Source organism: Sarcophilus harrisii, chromosome 5 (assembly GCF_902635505.1).
Source record: "Sarcophilus harrisii chromosome 5, mSarHar1.11, whole genome shotgun sequence".
In the NCBI taxonomy this organism is placed as follows: Eukaryota; Metazoa; Chordata; class Mammalia; order Dasyuromorphia; family Dasyuridae; genus Sarcophilus; species Sarcophilus harrisii.
In genome coordinates, this window is record NC_045430.1 from 64,168,267 (window position 1) to 64,192,739 (window position 24,473).

General features: G+C 36.8%; 1 protein-coding gene across 1 annotated transcript in view; it reads right to left on the reverse strand.

Moving 5' to 3' along the window:
• The window catches only part of BID (BH3 interacting domain death agonist), a 43,460-nt gene extending 38,669 nt beyond the window's left edge, over positions 1–4,791 (reverse strand). The window contains exon 1 of the mRNA XM_012550828.3: positions 4,558–4,791. The gene's annotated coding sequence lies outside the window, so the exon portion shown is untranslated. The remainder of the gene's footprint in view (positions 1–4,557) is intronic.
• Positions 4,792–24,473: the final 19,682 nt, after the last annotated feature.

The following is a 24,473-nucleotide window of genomic DNA, read 5'->3' on the forward strand; positions in this document are numbered from 1 at the left end:
AAACTATTTTTGAATATATTTGGAAAAATAAAATATTATTTTTAAAAAAGAAATGTTTATTGAATGTCCCTCTCTTTCATATAGTTAACACATTAGTACAAGGTCTCATCACCTTTTGTCTGAATAGATTTCTAATTGATCTCCCTGCTTTATATTTCTTCCTACTTCAAACCATCCTCTACTTAGCTGCCAAAGTGGTTTTTTTTTTTTTTTTTTTTGAGGCAGTCATGGATAAGTGACTTGCCCAGGATGACACAACTAGTATCTGAGATTGAATTTGAACTCAGGTCCGCTTGTCTCTGGGCTGGTGCTCTATCCGTTGTGCCATCTACTTGCCTCTCAAAGTGATTTTCCTAAAGTCTGACCATGGTCTTCCATTACTCAACAAACTTTCCAGTTTTCTTATACTTTACTACTCTCCATAGACTACAATTCAGTTTCACTGTCCTATTTGCTATTCTCCCATAGTATGATGGTCTCCCCTGGCACTAGGTGACCCTCCATGCTTGGGAAATTATGCCATTTTATCTGTTTCCTACATTCCCTGGATTCCTTCAAGATTTATTTTATACCCACCTTTTGCAGGAAGCCTTTCCTGTCCCCAATGCCTTTAATAGTGCCTTTCCTCTGCGATTACTTTCCTTAATATATGTTTTATAAGTATATAGCTCCTTATATGTTGTCTCTCCCATTAAAATGGGAGCCCCTTGAGAACAAGGGATGTTTTTGCCTTTCTTGCATCCTCAGTGCTTAGCCCAGTGCCTGGTATCCATCAGTGTCCAACTCATCACGACCCCATGGACCACAGCACGCCAATGCTATCCATGGGGTCTCCTTGCAAAGTTATCAGTGGTTTGGCATTTCTTTATCCCGGTTCACAGCAAGAGCTTGTTGAATGACAACCTCCAGCTCCTAACCCAGTGGCTGACACATAACAGATCTTAATAAATGCGCGCTGAATTTAAATGAATTGGGAGAGCTAGCTTAGTACCACATATAGAACCAGCCTTGGGGCTGGAAACATCCAAGCTGCACTTTTGATTCTGATGCCCATGAGGACACATCTTAACCTTTCAGTGTCTCAGGCCACTCTAAAACTACTGGGTGCTGTAAAGGTGAGGTCAGTGTTAATTAGAGTTAATTGTTAAATTAACAGTGTTAATTTAATTAACACTTAAATTAAACTGTTAATTAACAGTTAAATAAACAGTGTTAAATAGAATCAGACACCCAGAATTAAAACGGATTAAACTAATATTCTGCTATCATTTCTGCATAGTTCTGATTGTTTGGAATTTCTTCCTCATATTACACTGACTTAGTTTCTCTAAATGTCTGACTACTCTTCCTAGTTTTTTAGAGGTCACGAAGAGCAAAGTATTCACAATTCTTCAAATACTTCAAGACAATTATCCCTTTTAAATCTAGGAATGTCATTGAAGCGCAGAACCTCACTCTGTATATCTGTCACTTATCGCATCCACCTTAACTCTTCCTTTCCTGTGTCCAAGCTAAATTTCCTCAGTTCCTTCATCTGGCATGACTCCAAAGCCTCTCACCACCCTAGGTACCACTCTGAATGCTCCCTTAGTTTATCAATGTCATTTCATGAACTGTCGAGCCCACAACCCAACACAATATGGTCCGAGTAGGACAGAGAAGAAGGGTACTTCTTTCTGTTGTGATGGATGTGTTTTTACAAAACATCTACAACTGCCTTAGGTTTGGGGGGCTCTACCTCTTATTATTAACTTGCAGTTAGTGAACTTGCAGTTCACTAACTCCACCCCCCAGATTTCTTTTCCAAACAAAGTGTTGCTAGCTACACTTCCTCAATCTTGAACTTGTAAGATGATCCAAATTACTAATAAAAATGTAAATTAATCCTGGGCTTCCATCCAGGTTGACCTAAATATGGTTTGGGTAAACCATTCTTGGGTTTACCATAATTGTACCTGATTGTGTAAGTTCTGATAATAGTTCACATTCACATAGACCTTTGCACTTTATATACATACCTCCTCTGATATTCATAATTCAATGATGTAAGTCTCAAAGGCTTTGCCAAAGAGGAAGTAGGCTCAAAGGCCTTAAGTGACTTGTTCAGAGCTGTAGAAAAGTATTAGAGGCAAGGTTGAAATGGTCTCTGACTAAGTAAGCTGGGACCCACTTTCTCCTGCTCCAATCAGTGGCCATTCTGCTTTCCAAGGAGCACTCCTTTATGTGTGCCCTAGATCTCATGCTATATCATTTCCTCCAGCAAATGGAGGAACAGAGAATGCTACTGGAGCATTCTCACTGTTTGTTTTTTAGTAATTTTCAATCTTTCACTGCCTACTGCTTCCTTCCCTATTGTTTTTCCTAAAAAAATAAAACCAATGGGGCAGCTAGGTAGCCCAGTGGATAGAGCACCAGTCCTGATGTCAGGGGTTCTTGAATTCAAATCTGGTCTCAGACACTTAACATGTTCTTCCTAGCTGTGTGACCCCTGGGCAAGGCACTTAACCCCAATTGCCTCAGCAAATAAATAAAAGTTTTAAAAATACCATGAGTGGTGATAACATCAGATGGAGTCAGTTATCATCTTTATACAGATGACTCTCAGATTCACTTATCTAGCCCTAACCTCTCTCCAGACCTCCAGTCTTGCATCACCACCTGTTTACTGAATATCTAGCAAATACAAATCCTTTAGAAAAACAAACTCAGCATATCCAAAACAGAAGTGATTCTCTTTTCCCCTAAAACCTTCTCCCTTCCAAATTACCCAGTTAGTCATCCTTGTCTCCTGACTTGCATTCACTCCAAATATCTGTCCTCATTTCTACTTTCACAACATCCCTCATAGGTATCCCCTTCTTTCCTCTGGCACAGTCTGGTAGCTGTACCTGGTGCAGACTCTCACATCACTCCCGACTCCCCCCCAGATTTCAGTAGACTGCCTGCCACAAGTCTCTCCACTCCAGTTCATCTTCCATTCGATTGCCAAAGTGAATTTCCTGAAGCACAGAAGTGACCATGTGACACCCCTACTAAATAAATTCTAGCAGTTTCCTGATTACTTCAAGGATCAAATACAAAATTTTTTCAAAACCCTTCACAAATGATCCAGTCATTTTGGAAAGCAATTTGGAACTCTGTTCAAAGGGCTATAAAACTGCTATAAAATCCAAAAGTCTCCCTTCTGGGTTTATATCTCAAAGAGATCACAAAAGAGGGGAAAGGACCCACATGTACAAAAATGTTTGTGGCAGCTCTTTTTGTGGTACTAAGGAATTGGAAATTGAGTGGATGCTCATCAACTGGGGAATGGTTGACTAAGTTATGATATATCAATGTAATGGAATATTATTGTTTTATAAGAAACGATAAGCAGGCTGATTTCAGAAATCTGGAAAGACATACATGAACTGATGCTGAATGAAGTGAGCAAAACCAGGAGAACATTATACATGATATCAGCAAGATTATATGATGACCAACTATCACAGACTTAGTACTTTTTGACAATGTAGTGATCCAAGACAATTCCAATAAACTTGAGATGGAAAATGCCATCTGCATAAAGAGACAGAACTATGGAGACTGACAGTACATCAAAATATTAATAATATTTTCACTTTTTTTTTTTTTTTGCTCTTTCTTTCTCATTTTTTCCTCCTTTTGGTCTGATTTTTCTTGTACAACATGACATATATGGAAAAATGTTTAAAAGTGCACATATAATCCGTATCAGATTGCTTACCCTCTTGGGGAGGGAGAAAAATTTGGAACACAAAATCTCATAAAATTGAATACTGGAAACTATCTTTACGAGTAATTGGAAAACTAAAATATTACTGAGGGGGGGAAAAATGTCAATTCTTCACGACCTGATCCCTTTCTATCCTTCCAGATTTCTTCTACTTCCTTTCACTTAATCTACGATCCAATAAACTTGGTTGTTCGTAGCAGCTCCTGACTCCATTCATTCCTCGGCACCGTTTCCCATGTCTGAAACGATGACCTTCCTCCTGTCTCCTGGCTTTTTTGGGACGCATACATCCCAGCCTCTCCAAGGTCTTTCCTCTCCCCCTCTTTATCCCCATTACTGCTTTCTCTCTCGTTTACCTTCCATTTACATTGTTAGGTATGTACCTAGTCTTTTGCGCGTCGTCTCCCCCTTATACAGTGAGTTTCCCGAGGGCATGGCCAGTATTTTTGCCTTTCTTGCATCCCCGGCGCTTAACCCAGCGCCTGTCAAATTGTAGGAGCTTAATAAATGCTTGCTGACTGCCATCACCCTCGGGAGGCTAACCCTAGAAGGGGGACGTGGGGCCTGAGGGTTCGGGCCACCAGAGCGCGGGAGACCGACTGTCAGACGCGAACGTCTGTGGGTCGGGGACTGGAGAGGATGCGCAGGGCCAAAGCTCGGCGCCCACCCTCTCTCCCTCCCCGGTCCCATCCTCCACCTCCGGGGCAAGACCCTCAGATAAGGCCCGCGGAGCCCGAGCGCGCCCCGAGCAGGAGCTCCTTCCTGGGCGGCCTCCCGCGATTCCCCCGGGAAAGGATACTCACCGGCTCTCCGTCCGAACCCCGGGGACACGGAGCTAATGGGGACGCGGGCGAGGGGTACTTCGGCCCGGCTAAAGTACCAGCTAACGCTTCGCGGAAGTTCCCCTTTCTTTTATTCTTCCTTCTTCCTTTATCCAACCCCAGACCCCTCCCACTAGGCCAGCCCCCCAACTCGCACTTAAAGGAGAAAGAACTTGGATTCCGAGAAAAAGACCCTTCTATAACTTCCCCAATGAAACCTCATTTTCCAGAGGAGGATCCCGGGAAGCGCGGGTTACACAATGAGTCTCTGGTTGAAGCGCGTTCTCCAAGGGCACTCTCAGAATGACCGGAGTCACTGAGTTGGGACAGATTTCAGAAGTCATTCACTTGCCTGTAATTGAGCGACAGATTTCTGAGCAAGGCTCTAAGCTAGCACCCTGGGCATAACGAGGCCAAAACGGGTGTCAGTCCTCAGAGACCTCACCTCTCTGGCCCGTCACCACTCCAGTGTCTTTCTCGGGTACAGATACCCCCGAAGTCAGCCTGTTGCAACAGCGATCAGCTCTCATTGTTGAAGTCTCCAGTGTTGACCAAGGAGGAAGGACCCATATTAGTGGACACCAATTTTTAAAAGAAAGAAAGAAGAAAGGAAGAAAGAAAGAAAGAAAGAAAGAAAGAAAGAAAGAAAGAAAGAAAGAAAGAAAGAAAGAAAGAAAGAAAGAAAGAAAGAAAGAAAGGAAGGAAGAAAGAAAGGAAGAAAGGAAGGAAGGAAGGAAGAAAGGAAGAAAGGAAGAAAGAAAGAAAGAAAGAAAGAAAGAAAGAAAGAAAGAAAGAAAGGAAGGAAGGAAGAAAGAAAGAAAGAAAGAAAGAAAGAAAGAAAGAAAGAAAGAAAGAAGCAAAAGAAAGAAAGAGGCAAAACTCATTTAAAAAATAAATGTAATGAACGGATGCTAAGCAAAGTGAGCAGAACCAGGAGATCATTATACACGGCAACGACAAGATTATATGATGATCAATTCTGATGGACGTGGGTCTTTTCAACAATGAGTTCCACTTGTTCAGTGATGAAAAGAGCCATCTCCACCCAGAGAGAGGACTGTGGGAACTGAGTGTGGTTCACAACATAGCATTCTCACTCTTTTTGTTGTCGCTTGCTTGCATTTTATTTTGCTTCTTATTTTTTTTCCTGGTTTGATTTGATTTTCCTCGTGCAGCACAATAATTGTATAAATATGTATACATATATTAGATTCAACATATATTTCTACCATGTTTAATGTATATTGGACTACTTGCCATCTAGGGGAGGATGTGGGGGAAAGAAGGGAAAATTGGAACACAAGGTTTTGCAAGGGTTAATGTTGAAGAATTATCCACGCATAAAAAGCTTTAATAAAAAACAATAAATGCAAGTGCAAATTGGAAGTCAAATTTCTTTAGCTGCCATTTTATACAACCTGTCAATGAGCAACTTAATATTGTTACTCTCCTACTTGCTATTTGTGTAATTGGCAATTACTTAAACCTTTGTAGAGAGGTTTAAAGAGAGAGCTGGACTTGACGGTCACTAAAGTCCCTTCTAGGTTTAAATCCCAGGCTTCTAAGACCCACCACTAAGATCCAGAAGAGGTTACTGTTTTGCACTTTTAGAAAAAGTACCCTTTGTAGGGTGCAGTGGAAAGAACATTGGTTTTGAAGATAGAAAGATTCATCTTCATGAACTCAAATTCCAGTTCAGATACTCAGTAGCTCTGTGACTGTGGACAAATCACTTACTGTGTTTTTTCTCTATATCTCATGGAAATGCAAAGCTCTGGTAGCTTTGCTAAGAAAATCTCAAATGATCTTTGTAAAGAGTTGGATTTTAGATGGCACAGTGGATAGAGTACCTGCCCTGAAGTCAGGAGGGCCTGAGTTCAAATCTAGCCTCAGACACTTAATACTTCCTAGCTATATTACCCTGGGCAAGTCACTTAAGCCCAATTGCCTCAGATCCAAAAAAAAAAAAAAGAATTGGATTTTGACTAACCCCTCACCAATAAAATTAGAAACTCAGCACTGAAATAAACTTACTTGAATACATACATCTAAATGAATGATGTCAAAGCAGTCACTTTAAAATATTGCCCATTGTTTTAAACAAATTTAAATACATGTGACTAGACAAGCAGAAGAAATGGAAAGTCACAAGAACCATTACTCAATAAGTAGTTAAAGGAAATTAATAATTTTTTTTAAAAAGAAGAATTTCAAGTTGTCAATGACTGTATGAAAACATGTTTTAAATTACTAATAGTAAGAAAATGTAAATTAAAACAACTTTAAGGTTTTTAGCTCATACTTTTGAAGGAGTAGTAAAAAGAAACAATAACAACCCAGAAACAATATTGGGAGACCTTTGAAAAGATATATAAATGAATCATTGTTGGTAGAGCTGTGAATTGGTAGATTTGGGGCAACTTCTGGAATTATGCAGGGAAAGTTTCTAAATTGTATCCTCCAAATCCCTGATAAAATAATAGTCCAAAAAATACTATTTCTTTGTAGTATTCAATTTCTTTTTTTTTTTTTTTTTTTTTTTTTTTGCTGAGGCAATTGGGGTTAAGTGACTTGCATAGGGTCTGGAAGTATTAAGTGTCTGAGGCCAGATTTGAACTCAGGTCCTCCTGACTTCAGGGCTGGTGCTCTATCCACTGTGGCACTTAGCCGCCCATTCTGTCTATTTTTTAGACAGAAACCAAGCTCCTGCATACATCAAAATATCCATAGTAGAATTTTTTGTGTTTGATGTAAATGAACGGGAAACAAACTGGGCACCCATTAATTGAGGACTATTTGTGGAATATACTAGAAATGGAATATTATTTGTAATAGAAAATGATAAATAAAAGGAATTCTGGGAAACATGAAAAGTTGTATATGAGTCTGTGAAGAGTGATGTTGTTTATCCTTCATACTCTAAAAGGACCGTTGCCATCATAATATTGGGGTCAAAGGATAGTGAGTTCAGTAGTTCAACTGCTAATGTTTCCCATGCCTCATGAGCTGAATCAGAAAAATAATATACACAATAATTACAACAATATAAATAAAACCAAATGCTGAATAATTGAAGAACCACTAATGGTCCCAGAGAGCAGATATACAAAGTATGGCAGAGACATGATACAGAGGGATGAAATGATGCTTGAGTTCTCTTGGCTCAGACAAAATGCTACCTTGTCAGATGTGATCACTGTATCAGGGTTTGTTGTTATTATAAGGAGATTTCCATTAGTTGAGGAAGTGAAGGAAGGAGAATGTTAACACAATTAAACAACTATTAATAATTAATGAAATAATTAAAACAAGTAGGAACAAGTGAATACCCTAATGTCTGGTTGGGAGATGCTTTGCCCTTTTCATAATATATTCAAGAATATAATTGCTATTTATGGTTTTTTATAATTGCATGTCATCTTTTATGAATATACATGAATCTGTATATTGCTTGATAAAGAATGAATCTACACACATTTCTGCATATTTGTAAGTTAATTAAGACCCCTTTCTCCCTAAAATTAAGATTTAAAATAAAATAGAAATAAGCAGCATATATTAAACAATTAAGTCAGGAAAAGTTCCTTTTCCCAAGAACTGGACTTTTTTTTTTTTTTTAATTTAATATCCTTTTATTTACAGGATATATACATGGGTAACTTTACAGCATTAACAATTGCCAAACCTCTTGAAGAACTGGACTTTTAACAGAGTATCCTAAAGAGTTTTAATTCTAAATAGCATTGACCAAGGCCAAGAGGAATGACCATAAGACCTGGTCTTGTGAAAAGACAATAAGGCCTTTGCTTTGAGGAGTTACAGATCTCCCTTGAGAGTTAACATAAACATACTTGCCTATATTCTAAGGAAGAAAACAAAACATTTCAAGATTCTTAATTTCTTGTCTCTCAGTAATTTGATTGGATTTTCCCACTAATACATACAGATAAGGAATGGGAATAATGAAGGAATAAAGGCCACCAAGACAATTCATAATTCTACAACTGCCATCCCTTGATATCTTCCTTCCTGCAGTCTTTTCTCTTCAGCAAAATGCCAAGTTATCTCCCCTTTGAATCTTTTTCTACTTATGATTATTTATTTATTTATTTGGTGAGGCAGTTGGAGTTAAGTGACTTGGCTAGGATCACACAGTTAGTAAGTATTGGGTTTTTTTGTTTGTTTTTTTGCTGAGGCAATTGGGGTTAAGTGACTTGCCCAGGGTCACTCAGCCAGGAAGTGTTAAGTGTCTCAGGTCAGATTTGAACTCAGGTCCTCCTGACTTCAAGGCTAATACTCTATCCACTACATCAACTAACTGCCCCAGCTAGTAAGTATTAAATTTCTGAGGCTAGATTTGAACTCAGATCCTCCTGACTTCAGGGCCAGTGTTCTTTCTACTATGCCATCTAATTGCTCCTCTCTCTTGAATCTTTAGCTGACTTTCTTCTTTTCTACCAAGGGTCATGCACCTTAAAATTGTTTCTGACTTCAAGTGACTATGTCATCGTATGTGTGTCCTTCTTGGATATGTATCTTTGCTTCATCACTGTAATTCCAACTCTTTGAATTGACTCAAACTTCTTTTTTTAACTATTTTTTTTTTTTTTATTAAAGCTTTCTTTCCTTACACGAACTGATGCTGAGTGAAATGAGCAGGACCAGGAGATCATTATATACTTCAACAACAATACTAGATGATGACCAGTTCTGATGGATCAGGCCATCCTCAGCAACGAGATCAACCAAATCATTTCTAATGGAGCAGTAATGAACTGAACTAGCTATGCCCAGAAAAAGAACTCTGGGAGATGACTAAAAACCATTACATTAAATTCCCAATCCCTATATTTATGCACACATGCATTTTTGATTTCCTTCACAAGCTAATTGTACAATAATTCAGAGTCTGATTCTTTTTGTACAGCAAAATAATGTTTTGGTCATGTATACTTATTGTGTATCTAAGTTATATTTTAATATATTTAACATCTACTGGTCATCCTGCCATTTAGGGGAGGGGGTGGGGGGGTAAGAGGTGAAAAATTGGAACAAGAGGTTTGGCAATTGTTAATGCTGTAAAGTTACCCATGTATATATCCTGTAAATAAAAGGCTATTAAATAAAAAATAAAAAAATTAAAGCTTTTTTTCTTTCTTTCTTTTTTTAACAAAACATATGCATGGGTAATTTTTCAATATTGACCCTTGCAAAACCTTCCATTCCAAATTTTCCCCTCCTTCCCCCCACCCCCTCCCCTAGATAGCAAGTAGTCCAATACATGTTAAATATGTTAAAATATATGTTAAATCCAATATATGTATACATATTTATACAGTTATCTTGCTGCACAAGAAAAATCGGATCTAGAAAGAAAAAAAAACCCAAGAAGGAAAACAAAAATGCAAGCAAACAATAACAGAAAGAGTGAGAATGCTATGGTCCATTCTTAGCTCCCACAGTATTCTCTTTAGGTGTAGATGGCTCTCTTCATCACTGAATAATTGGAATTGGTTTGAATCATCCCATTGTTGAAGAGAGCCACTTGACTCAGACATCTTGCCAGAGTGTCTCCTTTTGGACTGTTAGCCCTGCTGTTAGATGTCCATAGGAGACAGGGAAGAAAGAAAAATGCAATTTTTCCCTCCCTTCAGGTATCTGTTCCACAACTACCTTTTAGAAGGCAGTCCTTAACTTCTAGAACTGTCCAGAAAACCAATGGAAGCTGAACCTGAGAGGCAGGGGGAAAAATGACAGTTTTGTCTGGTTTATAGTTCTTCTGACATCATTATTTGTACAAAGAAAAATCTTTGATAAATTCCATTAATATATCCAAATTTCTTTCAAAAAACAAAACAAAACAAACTTAACTAACCTCGGACTTTCTTTTTCTCCTTTTTTCCCTTCCCCATCGGTAAAAAGAAAGGGAAACAACTCTTGCAATGAATGTTGTTGTTCAGTTATTGTCTGGCTCCTCCTTTCATGCCATTTCTTTCTCCAGTCATTTTACAGATGAGCAAACAGAGGCAAACAGGGTTAAGTCACTTGCCCAGAGTCATACAGGTAGTGTCTGAGGCTGGATTTGAATTCAGATCTTCCTGAACTTGTCCTTGCAAAAAATATGCATAGTTAAACAAAACAAATTCTAATCCTTGGCCACTTCCCCAAACCCTCTGCTTCATTTTGAACCTCGAGTCTATCATCTGTCAGGAGTTGAGTAGCATGGTTTACTTTTAATTGCTAAATCTGATGACCTTTTCTCAATCCTTATCCTTTTTCATCTTTCTGACCAATTTGACACTTTTAATTACATCACCTTTTGGATTCTCTCTCTTCTGTGTTCTTATAATACCAATATCTCTCTGTTCAACTCGTCTAACCAATTATTGATTTCCTTTGCTAGTTCATTATCCATTCAATGCCGGAACTGTCGAGATAGCCCCAAATCTTTGTCTTTTGTCCTCTTCTCTCCCTTGTCCACACTCTTTCACTTTGTGAAAAATGCTGAAAAGTTAGGTTTCCACAGTGTTGCAAGCTTTGAGGTAGTGTGGGATTGAGATAGTGGGTATCACTGACCAAGAGGTTTTCAGAATGTGAGGGGTTAAGGAAGATTAGGATTCACAGGATAATTAAGTGATCTAGCCTTGAGCAAACAAGAAATTGGGGGGCTAGGAAGGCACAGGTGGATTAAACCAATCAGAAAGACTAAACCACAAACTTAAGATAATAGCCCATCCAGCCCAAACTAGTTGGGGTCAGTGGCCTGACTTGACCAAATCACTACTGCCCCTGCTTAATAGACTAATTGAATATTAAACAAGACACCCCAGAGGAGGAATTTCTGCCATTTTTGGACATAGGATGTGTGATGGGAGCTGGGCATGTTTTATACATATTAAGGGAAAACATGTAGTGAGTGAATCAGAAAGACTGTAACCTAGATAAAACAGACCAATTCACTCTCTGAAGGGAGGAGCTGCGTCACAGGAGCAAGTATACAGGTTCCCCCATTTCTGTACTCAATCCTCCCTCTTCCCCAAGAGGAGTGGGGCCCACTTCAGGCCAGAAAGGTTAAGATGATTTCTTAAGATTCTTCTTTAATAAATTTTCCTTGATATCTGATTTTCAGTGGCGAGTGTTATTTTTAACAACTTGATGGAGAGGCAGCTACAGTAGCAGGCAGAGGCAATCCAGACCCCTGTCTCGCCTAGTACTGTCTATAATGTGTTGTGGAATTGTAATCTTTATTATTCATCTGCCAGCAAGGCTTACCCCCGCTGGCTTAACAGTCTCTCACTTTCTGTTTCTCTCTCTATTCCTACACTATTTTCAAGCTCCACTTCCTTTTCTCTCATCTCCAATTTCATCCCCACCCTGCTTCTCCTTATCCTACCACAACACCGTCTACCTCTTTTACTATACCCTATAAAAATTCCCTCTGTCTTGAACCTCTTTTTCATTTTCTGTCTCCTAATCTTGACTGATTTCTAACTTTTCTTTATGACACTGTATCCACGTACATCTTCTTCACAATTAATTTTACCTTCTGTCATCCCCTTTATCTCCACAATGATCTTAGAGGCAGAAGTAAAATGCTCCTTAATTTTCACTGACATTTCCAGACTCTTCATTTACCTCTAACACTTTCCCCTTTGAAAGCCACTAAATCAAGATTTTCCAGCCAGTCTAAATCATGGTGGCTATTGTATCAGCCTCTGTGTCATCTTTCCTCCTTCTCTCTCTCCCAACAAAAATCACATTTATGCTTTTTCAAACCTCACTAATCTCCTAATTCCTCAACCTTCTTCAATTCCATGACCTACTCATTCACTCTACCTTATTCACAACAAAGGGATGGTCACACACTACAGGTTACTTTACCCCCAATTTTTCACTACATTAACTATCTGATCATAGTTTCCAAGCATTTATCTCTCCCTGTATTACATTCCTCCTAAACCTATTCTCTTAAATATGAGACTTTTATTCCCTTCATCTTCATCTTCACACCAGTTTCACTTTCCTCCCTTTTTCAAAATGACTTTATAGTTAACCATTTCAGTTCCACAAGAGGAAAAAAAGGTGGAAAGGAAAGGGGTTTAGTAATATTATCTATCCAATTATACAACAAAATAGTAATTAGAAATATATATATATATATACATATATATATTCCAAATGGACATATAATTTCAATACATAATTAACATTATATCTTTTTTTCTTCCAAAACTTTAATTAGATGAACAACACAATCAAAACTTATCATAGTAAATGTTAGTAGATATATATTATCTAATTTTCTTTTTTTAATAATGGTTTTTTCTTTTTCAAAATATATTCAAAAGATAGTTTTCAATATTCATCCTTGAAAGATCTTGTTTTCCAAATTTTTATCCCTTTTCTCCCCCTCCCCTAGAAGCAAGTTACCCAATATAGGTTAAACATGTGCAATTCTTCTAAAGAGATTTCTCAATTTTCATGCTGCACAAGAAAAATTAATAGTATATCTTTAAAAATTAAAGGACTTTGCATATGTTTAATCTATGTGAGATTGGTTGCTGTCTTGGGGAGGAGGGAGGAAAGGAAAGTCAGAAAAATTTGGAACACAAGATTTTGCAAAGGTGAATGTTGAAAATTGTCTTTGCATGTATTTGGAAAAATAAAATACTATTAAAAATTAGAGGAATAAAAAGGAAATATCTTTTTTTAAATCATATTTTCCCCGATTACATATAAAAACATTTTTAACATTCATTTAAAAAAAAATTTGAGTTTCTGTGCATACCCTTTGATCCAGCAGTGTTTTTATTGGGCCTATATCCCAAAGAGATCTTAAAGGAAGGAAAGGGACCCACATGTGCAAAAATGTTGGTGGTAGCCCTTTTTGTAGTGGCAAGAAACTGGAAACTGAATGGATGCCCATCAGTCGAAGAAAGCTGAATAAGTTATGGTAGATGAATGTAATGGAATATTATTGTTCTATTATTAGAAATGATCAAGAGGATGATTTTTAGAGAGACTTGGAGAGACTTACATGAACTGATGCTAAGTGAAATGAACAGAACCAGATCATTGCACACAGCAGTAACAAGATTATACAATGATCAGTTCTGATGGATGTGGCTCTTTCAACAATGAGATGATTCAGATTATTTCCAATGATCTTGTGATGGAGCAAACCATCTGCACCCAGAGAGAGGACTGTGGGAACTGAGTGTGGATCGCAATATAACATTCTCATTCTTTTTGTTGTTGTTTGTTTGCATTTTGTTTTCTTACTCATTTACTTCCTTTTTTTTGATCTGATTTTCTTGTGCAGCAAGAGAATTGTATAAATAAATATATTTATACATGTTGGATTTAACATATATTTTAACATGTTTAACATATATTAGATTGTTTGCCATCTAGGAGAGGAGTGTGGGGGAAGGAGGAAAAAGTCTGAAACACAAGGCTATGCAAGGGTCAATGTTGTCAAATTATCCAGGCATATGTTTTGAAAATAAAAAGCTTTAAAAATTAAAAAAAAATATGATTTTCAAATTCCTTCTCCCTTCCTCCTTGATGAGATGGTAAACAATCTGATATACATATACATTTGTGCAAACATTGCCATTTGTCATGTTGTGAAAGAAAACATAGACTGAAAAAAAGACCTATGGAAAAAATTAAGTGAAAAATAATATGGTTCAATCTTCATTCAGGCTAAACAGTTTTCTCTTGGGAGGTAAATAACATTTTTCACTCTGAGTCAAAAAAGGAAATACCCAGTGCAATTATGGTTAAGGGTTCATGATTAAACAAGTGGTAGAGAAGATCACAGGAGATAAACAAGACAGTTTTAAAAACATAAAACTGAAAAACAAAGCTAGGAAGAACTGGTGTACTGTGAAGTGAGTAAAACCCAGACCATCAATTATACAATGGCAAACATTCTAAAGACAATTTTGTAAGACTTCAAAACTCTGACTCATAAAATGACTGATTTCAGAGAACTAGAGAGAAAACACGCCACTCATTTCCTGACAGAGAGGTGATAATCTCAAGGCCCAGAGTAAGTCATAAATTTTTAGTTCCGGGCAATGTGAAGATTTGATTTACTTAACTATGTATATTAGCTACAACAATTTTTTTTCCTTCTTGAAACCTGAGGACAGTGTGGAGAAGAGAGAAGAGCACTTTTAAAAAGAAAAAAAGCATATTGGAGTTGCACAGAGAGAACAGAACCAAGGACAATGGGAAACCTGAACAGGAATTTTGAAGGTAACATGTTGAACAATGGAAATGGAAAACAAAAATCAGAAGTAAATGTAACAAAATTATAAAGATCAAACACAATTCAAATGAGGAGCTATAAGAGGACATCCCTTTTCTTGAATTTTAGAGGTCCACAGCTATCACACATTGCATTTGTTTTTTAAGATTTTTTCCCATGTAGTGATAGTTTGTGCTGATTTTTTTTCTTTTTGGTGTGTCTTGATAAAAATACTATTTGTTCTAGGGATGGCTATTTGGATGGGAGAAGGACAGGATACTGGGGATAACTATGATAATATGACATATCATCATATGTAAATACATGACATATTTTTTCCTCTTAAATAGTATTTTATTTTCCCCAAATATTACATAATAACAACTTTTAACATTCATTTTATTTTATTTTATTATTATAGCTTTTTATTTACAAAACATATGTATGGGTAATTTTTCAACATTGATCCTTGCAAAACCTTCTGTTCCAACTTTTCCCCTCCTTCCCCACCTCCCCACCCCCCCCAGATGGCAGGTAGTCCAATACATGTTAAATATGTTAAAGTAGATTAACATTCATTTAAAATAAAATTTTTAGTTTCAAAATTTTTCCTTCTCTCCTCCCCAAGATGGTAATTTGAAATACATTATATATGTTGCAATCATGTAAAACAAATTTCCTTATTAGCCATGTTAAACTATTTTATGAGTATAATCTAATTTTTTTTTAAAAAAAGAAACATGCTGAATTTAAGCATGTAGATGTAGGATGAAACCAACTAACCCAATTTTAGCTGTGACACCTTAACTAGGTGAGATGTCTCAATCAATTAGTCAAACATAGACTTTAGACTAAATTTGAAAAGTTCTTTCAACTAAAGTGATAATGTACAAGAATCGTGTTTGGAGAATCTGAGGAAACTTGGCTATCTAAAAGTTATTAACCTAGTTAGAACCAGGGATCATTCCAGAAATTCATATAACCTGGACTTCTAGCAAAAGCCCTGAGAAAGAATCACCTGGGGAGAAAGGAAAGGTCTCAGCTTTGGCCCAGAGTAGTTTTCCTATCCCTGCCCTTTCCCTTTGACCAAAGAAGGACTTTTTAAGTTTGGGTCTGGAAGATTTTGTATTTCCCATTTCCTTTTAGTGTGTTCCATTACTTAGTTGATGACAGTATCTACAATAGGAGCTCAGGACAGATTAGACCCAAGGAGTAGGGAAGGAGCCACTTTACTGAAACTATTATCAAAATTAGTTTTTTTCATTGATTCTCTATGGGATTTAAATAAATCATCATGCTGTGCACAAATATAAAAAAAAAAAAATTGCTTCCTGCATTCTTAGTCCTTCAATTTCTTTTTCTTCTCCTGATATAAGTAGCATTTCTAGCACTATTGGAATAATAGCAGTCAATGAGCATCTTGGAACAAAATAACTTTTTTCTGACATCCTTCTTGAACTGAGCTCCCAGACCTAGAAGTGGCAACATGACCAAGGAAATATCAGAAGCTAAAAATCTAATCAATCAATCACAGTAATTTATACACATAATAATGTTTACTTGATTATATAATGCTTACTTAAATGATGTTTACTCCACTTGGCCTGTGATTTCCTAAACTCTTTTGAGCATCAATCCTTAAAGGTTTTCTTTACATTAGAAATGCCTCTACTTCTACAGTCTTTCTCTGTTTGGTGGTGAGTTTGTTCCCGAACTTCCCCTTGAGCAAACATCAGGTTAGTATTGGATTAGCTTGTAAAATTGTTAATTTTCAGTGTGTGCATTTATACCTTGGAAATCAGCAGTGGATCTAAATCAGGGCTTGATTTATTATTTTGTTGATAGCCTAGACTTAAGAAAGTATTATTAATAGGGCTTAACTTAAAAGTCTGGTGATTAATCATTTATCAATACATGCCTGTATTATTCTAGAATACTGCTTGAGGGGCAACTAGATGGTGCAGTCTATGGAGTGCTAGCCCTGAAGTCAATTCTCCTGAAAAATTATTCATGCATATGTTTTGAAAATAAAATGCTTTAATCAAAAAAGGATACTCTGTCAGGGTCCATATGCTTAATTTAGGAAAAGGAAAAGTCTGCAGGAAAAGCATTCACATTATAGCAGATGAATCTCCATTACTCAATGTTTGTACAAAGAGAAAACCTTATGTTTGCATAGCTTTTCTATGACAGTACAGTTATTCCTTCCACATTGCAACTTTCCTATCAAGGATCCATATATCATGAGTCAGCATAAGAAATTAAATGGGAATTTGGAGGGAGTCTTATGGAAGCAACAGATAACATGCCAAGGTCAGCAGGTGACATAGAAAAAGTTTAGAAACTCAGAAATGCCTAAATTATATGTATAATATTGTATAATATCAATTCAAATCTTCTTTTATTCAAGCTTTTTATTTTCAAAACACATGCACATTAGAATAAACATGCTATAATAAATAATCAAGGCTTGTAGCAATCTAGCATTTGACAAACTTCCAAACTCCAGCTTTTGGAATAAGAACTCACTATTTGACAAAAATTGCTGGGAATAGTAAAAAAAAATAATATGTCAGAAACTCAACATAAACCTACATCTCACATCCCAGACCAAAATAAGGCCAAAATGGGTACATGATTTGGACATAAAGAATGATATCATAAACAAATTAGGAGAACAAAGGATAATTTACCTATCACATCTTTGGAGAAGGAAAGAATTTATGACCAAAGAAGAACTAGGAAACATTATGAAAGGTAAAATGGACAACTTTGATTACATTAAACTAAAAAGTTTTTGCACAAAGAAAACCAGATTAAAGATTAAAACAAGATTAAAAGGAAAGTACAAAGCTGGGGGAAAATCTTTGGCCATCATAGTTCCAAATTGCTCCTCAGAAAGGTTGGATCATTATCACAACCCTACAACAATGTGTCAGTGTCCCAGTTTTCACACATCCCCTCAACATTTATCATTATCTTTTCCTATTATTTTAGCAATTCTGAGAAGTGAGGGATGCTACCACAGAGCTGTCTTAATTTGCATTTCTCTGATCAATAGTGATTTGGAGCACCTTTTCATATGACTAGAAATGGTTTCAATTTCTTCATCTGAAAATTGTCTGTTCATATCCTTTGACCATTTATCAACTGGGAAATGACTTGAATTGAAGAAATTGATTTTAGAAAAGCCTGGAAAGATTAAAATGGATGCTAAGTGAAACAAGTAGAACCAGGAATACATTGTACACAGTAACAGCAAGAATGTGCAATGATCAACTGTGAAAGACTTGGTTCTTCTCATTGGATCAGTGACCCAAAGTAATCTCAATAGATTTTTGGGTAGAAACTTCAATCTGCATCCAGAAAAAGAACTAAGGAGACCAAATGTAAATCAACACATGCTATGTTCACTTCTTTTTTCTGTTTTTTTTTTTTTTTAATCTCTCCCATGGTTTTTTCCTTTTGCTCTGATTTTTCTCTTCCAACATGATTCATAAAGCAATGTGTGTTAAAATGAACAAATAAATTTAAAAACCATATGCATAGATTTTTCCAACATTCACTCTTGCAAAATCTTGTTACAAATTTTTTCTCTCCTTCCCCCCCACCTCCTCCCCTAGACGACAAGTAATCCAATATATGTTAAACATGTGCAATTCTTCTATACATATTTCCAAAATTATCGTGCTGTACAAGAAAAATTAGATCAAAAAGGAAAAAAATTAGAAAGAAAACAAAATGCAAGCAAACAACAACAAAAAAAGTGAAAATACTATGTTATGATCTACAATCCCCCCAATCCTCTCTCTGGTTAACCCAAATTTTATAATAAGGAACTGTAAACACTCCATAAAAGAAAAAAAATTTAGACTTTCTCTGAGATGAAGGGAGGGTCAAAAATATTATGCAGATTTTCCAGATTGTGGGGCTACCACATGTCTCTAAGTCTTCATTTTATTCTCATAACAACTGTCTGAAGAGAAGAGTTCCCATTTATATATGAAAAAAACTGAGGCTCAGACTGACTTATTCAAGATCACACAATTAGCTTTTGTCTCCAAATGTAGAATTGAAATGTGTAGGACAAATTGGTTGAGTCTTCTTCTAATTGTAAAACTTCTACAGCTCATAGATATGGCCCTTACTCAAACTGCTATAGTAAATGGTCCTAATCCAAAAAGGGAATTAGAAAATCCTAAATTCAGATTGAATACTATCAACAAATTTCATATACAAGATACTGAAGTTTCTTCCCATATACCTCTCATCCCTCCTATTGGGATCTTTAAGGGAGAAGCTAGAACATAGCTGGAGCCTAAGCATCCTTAGAGTGGATACTTATTTTATTCTATTGATACTTTGTGACTCTGTGGATCATATGGCGTCCATGGAGTTTTCTTGGCAAAGATAATGGAGGAATTTGCTACTTCCTTCCCCAATAGACTAAATTAGATAGAAATTAAGTGACTTTTGAGAGTAGTAAGTGTAAGATTTGCCCACACAGATTGTAAGTGTCTGAAGCAGATTTTGAACTCCTGACTCCAGGCCCAGATTTCTAGCCACTGAGCCACTGAACTGCCTCTAGTAAATACTAGAAGGTGCTGAAAAAAATTGACTTTCAACTCCAGGACTGTAAGCATTTAGGATCCAATCATTAAAGAGAAGTCACATGAGGATTTCCAAAGATAGAAGGGCCAAATGATATAGGACAACAAATACATGACTGTCAAGATGAAACAGAAAACATAGTAGTGATGAGATTCTGGATCATTAGGCAGAGAAAGCCTGAAGTACAGATAAGATTATAATACTCCCTGAGGTAAGCAGGGAAGGGCACTGATGGGGAGCAGTTCAGCCTTACAATCCCACCCTTGTAGAGTAACCCCCACCTTAATGTATCCAATCAGAAAATCATGTTATGATGTCAACCCCCTGAGGTTAAATTATCCCTATAAATCTGCCCATGGCCCATGGCATATTTGCTGAATCCCTCTGGATTAGCCTGCCACGGCATTCTGCCTTGTGGTATCTTTTACATCACCCCTTCCCCATGCCTTATGATGTCTTTTTCTTGTTATAGCTAAATAACTCTTTTAGGGTACCAAATTCCTCTCTGGATTTAGTCTGCCAATTCATGGGGTACTCCCACCTCATGGTGTATTCTCTTTCTCTAATTAATTTTGAGTTCTACTGGGAAACTTGTCTAATTGTTAAAACCCCTTTTCTTGCTAACTACATACTCTCCCAAATCTATCTTATATTTACCACTCTTGGTGCCTATTTTACCTCATCATTTTGTCTGTAACCCTATTCTCACAAAGAAAATTACCTTTTGACAAGGAGAAAGCGTTTGTGAATTCTTCATGTGTGAATTATTACTGAAACCATTCATTAGGTCCTGAACACCACCATTTGGTGCCAGTTGACCACCCCAATATCATTAGTAGAATAAGTGATACAAGGAATAAGATAGAGATGCTGACAAAGCCAGAGTAGTGAGCTAATTCTGGGATATTCCTGCCTTCCTATATTACAAAAACTGGGGAGGAAATGAAAAAGTCTTATCTATTTGGGGAACTAAGTCAAATATGTACTGCAAGTTTTAAGGAAGCAGCTTAGGGAAAACCATTTATTTGTATGTTCAAGTTGTTGGTACTCACAACCTTATATTAGTACAGAAAAGAAAGCAGCAGAACAGTTATATTAGGTAGAAATTCCTGGAGAAGCTGCCACTATGAAAAGTTCATAGAAGTATAAGATTTAGGACCTCTCTACTCAGCTGAGGAAAATGGGGTTTTGAATGGGTCAAGTGATGTACTCAAAGTCACATAAAGAGCAAGGGCAGAATTCAGGGTGAGTTCATCCCATTCACAGATACAATCATTAGTTGTGCATTTCCTTTATGTAATTCTCTTATATTTTCCCCTCTTTGATTTTCCCTCACTTTACAAAGAAAAAAAAAGGATAGTGGAGCAGTTGTACACAACTCTGTACAGTGCTTTATGTGATAAGCTTCTACTTTTTTAGTCAGATCTCAGTCACAGTTTATTCTTCCTTCCTTCTTTCCTTTTCTTCCTCTCTCCCTTCCTTTCTCCTTTCCTCCCTTTCTTTCTCTTTCCATTTTGTCTCTCTCTGCCTGTCTCTCTGTTTCTGTGAATTTCTGTCTCTGTGTCTGTCTCTTTTTCTTCTCTCCAAGTTTAGTATCTCTCCCTAAATTTATTCTTTCACTAATTTCCCCATCTCTTCTTTCCCTGTTTTTCTATTTTCTTGTTGAGTGGAATGTATCTTTCCTGGAAATTCTGTGTGTGTGTGTGTGTGTGTGTGTGTGTGTGTGTGTGTTCTATCTCCTTTGGCAAATTAGTATGAAAGTGAGTTATGAAAGTGGCTCTCCCTATCTTTCCTAGTTTGTATAGCGTTCTCTTTGTAAAGTTGCCCCCTTACCCTGCAATCCCTCTTTTCTTCTCTGGAATGTTCTTTCCCCACATCACTTTACTTTCTTATTTTAAGGTCATCAAAACAAGCAAAATCTTTCTCAAGTGCTCGACCTTATTTGACTCCTCTGTTCTCTGATGACATTACTGTTTGAAGGAAACACTTGTATCATTCCCCCTTCTGCATTAGAGTACACTCACTTCATCATTATAAAGTCCCTTTCAATTGTTCACCAATATTTACTCTTTTACTCTCTTTTTCCCCTTGGTTTGTATTTCAGAAATTCTATTCAAGTCTTTTCTTTTTTTTTTAAGATAAGTTTTTCTTAATGTTTTAATATTATTTTAATTAATTTATACTTTGTTTCTTACACCATCATAGTATCCAATTCCATATGACAAATATTTTTAGAAAGAAAAAGTTAGCAAATTGATCAATACATTAAAAAAAAGTCTGAAAACTAGTGCAACGTGTAACACCACTGAACCTCCTATCTTTTCTTTCTTTGTTTTTGTTTTTGTTTTTTTCTTTCTTTTTCCTTCTTAGCAATTTCTTTCTTTCTTTCTTTCTTTCTTTCTTTTTTTTTTTTTTTTTTTGTTTCTTTTCTTTGTTCTTTATTTCTTTCTTTCTACATTTGCATGTATATCTCCCTGTGTCCAGGCTCTTCCTCTCCTCCAGGTACCAATTGCCCCCAGGAGTTTCAACTTTTCCCCTTTCAAGAAAAAAAAAAAAACAAACAACTTCTCAAGCACCAAATTCCCCTAGGCCTTGTAAGGGCCTCATTTCCTTTCACTTATAATTTCCATAGGAGCATTGTTCAGTGAAACTTACTTCTAAATCCTAAACTCTGAAGTTTCCCAGCTTTCAATTCCCCCCTCCCCCTCCCCTCTCCCCTCCCACCCCCGGCCTTTGGCATTAATTCTTCTGTAGGTTCTTCTCTTTTTGAGATCACAGAGGTTACCTTTACCTCATTGCTTGATTTGACCTCAATGCATCTCTATTCCCTTAATGCCTTCTTCCCATTTTATGTATTTTCTCATGTTGTGATATAGTCCCACAAAAAAGCATTCTCCTCTGGGCAGGGGCTTTTTTTTCTTATTCATAATACCCCTTGTCTGCCTTTTAACTGTTACCTCTACCAGATTTCCATCTCCACCCTAGTTTTCTTGTGTACATTTAAAAAGAAGTCTTCTTACTAGTCTCTCTGTTGTCAGTCTCCTGCTTTTGCTCTTTCTGACTGCTGCATTTATCCACTCCTCCCTCATTTCTGTTTTTTGGGAGGGTCTTGTTTCCTTGAAAACTGTTTTAAATTCTTCTTTATTATTGAAGTCCATCTTTTGTCCTATGTAGTTAAACTCAGATGTGCAGATTGGTCACATTGGGCTGAATCCTAGACTCTAGTGCTCTTTGGAACCCATTCCATTCTCTCTTCATTTTCTAGGGTGTACAAAATAGTTTTGCATTATTTGAATGTCCTTTCTTTTGTGTTTGAAGTTTTTTCTTGATGGCTTATAGAACTTGTTGTTTTTGAATTGTCATGTCCCTCTCCTCCCTTTCCTGTTTCTGCTCCCTGCCTGAAGAGATTAAATAACTTGCTCAGGGTCATACAGCTAGTAAGTGAGAGGGAATGCGGGGATGGTCCAGCCTTTAGTGGTTCTTTGTGGGCTGAGTTCTCATTGGCTGGTGTAGATCCAAGGTTAAAACCATAATTTACTCTGAGCCACCCCTAGTTACTCTGTGCTTCATTGGAATTGAGCTACTGACTTAGCTTTGATCTTGACTTGGTGTTGATTCCTTGATCGACTTTGGGCTACTTGGCAATGTTGCCTGTTTTTAATCTTTGCTCCTTGTGGAGATTCCACTGCTGACTTGGGTCCCAGGGTTGAAACTGCTTTAGAAGCCTTTTCACCTTCCACAATTTCTTCCCTCCTCCATTGCCTTTAGGTAATATTTGTCATCTTGTGCTGCAAAGATGAATTACTGTAATTTCACCTTAGATTTCCCAATCATTGAATAATAGTCTGCTTAGATCTTTATTGAAGTAGCTGTCAGGGGAACTGGAGTGTATTGCTTCCTCTGATTTTGCTATTTTAGTTGATCTTCCCTAAGCACAATATTTTATAGATTACTTCTACCTTTTAACCTTGTGTTGCCCTCAATTTTTGGAAAGTAAGTGAGATGTTTGCTGACTAAGGTGTTTTCTGGGTTCTTATGGTCTTTTTGTTGTAGCAAATTATGACATTATAACTTCTGGATGAAACTATTATAACTGGTATTGATGTCATTTCTGTAAACTACTTCATATTTTAAAATTTCAATAGATTGCTTAAATAATTCAGGGTTAGATATTAATTGTAAGCCATGTATTTTCCCATTACTATTTTTTTTTCTTGTGTATCAACAAATTCTGATCTTGGCTCTGACAACTTGCTGTTCTGACCACACAGTCAACTCATGAATAACTTCCATATCAATTATGCCTTTCCTACCTATTAAAATGTGGTTAGTTTCTGGATCCAATCATTCTGGAGAACAATCTGGAACTATGTCCAAAGAGTTATCAAACTGTGTATACCTTTTGACCCAGCAGTGTTTCTAACTGGGCTTATATCCCAAAGAGAAGAGAAAGTACTTACTTCTAAATCTAACCTCCAAAGTTTCCCTACTTTCAATCTTTCCCCCTTTAACACTTATTCCTTTGTAGGTTCTTCTCTTTTTGAGATCACAGAGGTTACCTTTACCTGGTTGCTTGATTTGACCTCAGTGCATTTCTATCCCCCTAGTGATCTTCCCATTTTATGTATTTTCTCATGTTGTGATATAGTCCGACAAAAAAGCATTCTCCTCTGGGCAGGGACTTTTTTTTCCTTTTCATAAAAATAACATGTACAAAAATGTTTGTGGCATCCCTTTTTGTAATGGCTAGAAACTGGAAAATGAGTGGATGCCCATCGAATGGAGAATGGCTGAATAAATTGTGGTATATAAATGTTATAGAATATTATTGCTCTGTAAGAAACAATCAGCAGGATGAATACAGAGAGTTCTGGAGAGACTTACATGAACTGATGATGCTGAGTGAAATGAGCAGAACCAGGAGATCATTGTACATGGCAACAACAAGATTATATGATGATCAATTCTGATCATGTGGCTCCAACAATAGATATTCGGAGCTCCAATGATCTTTAATGAAAAAGGCCAT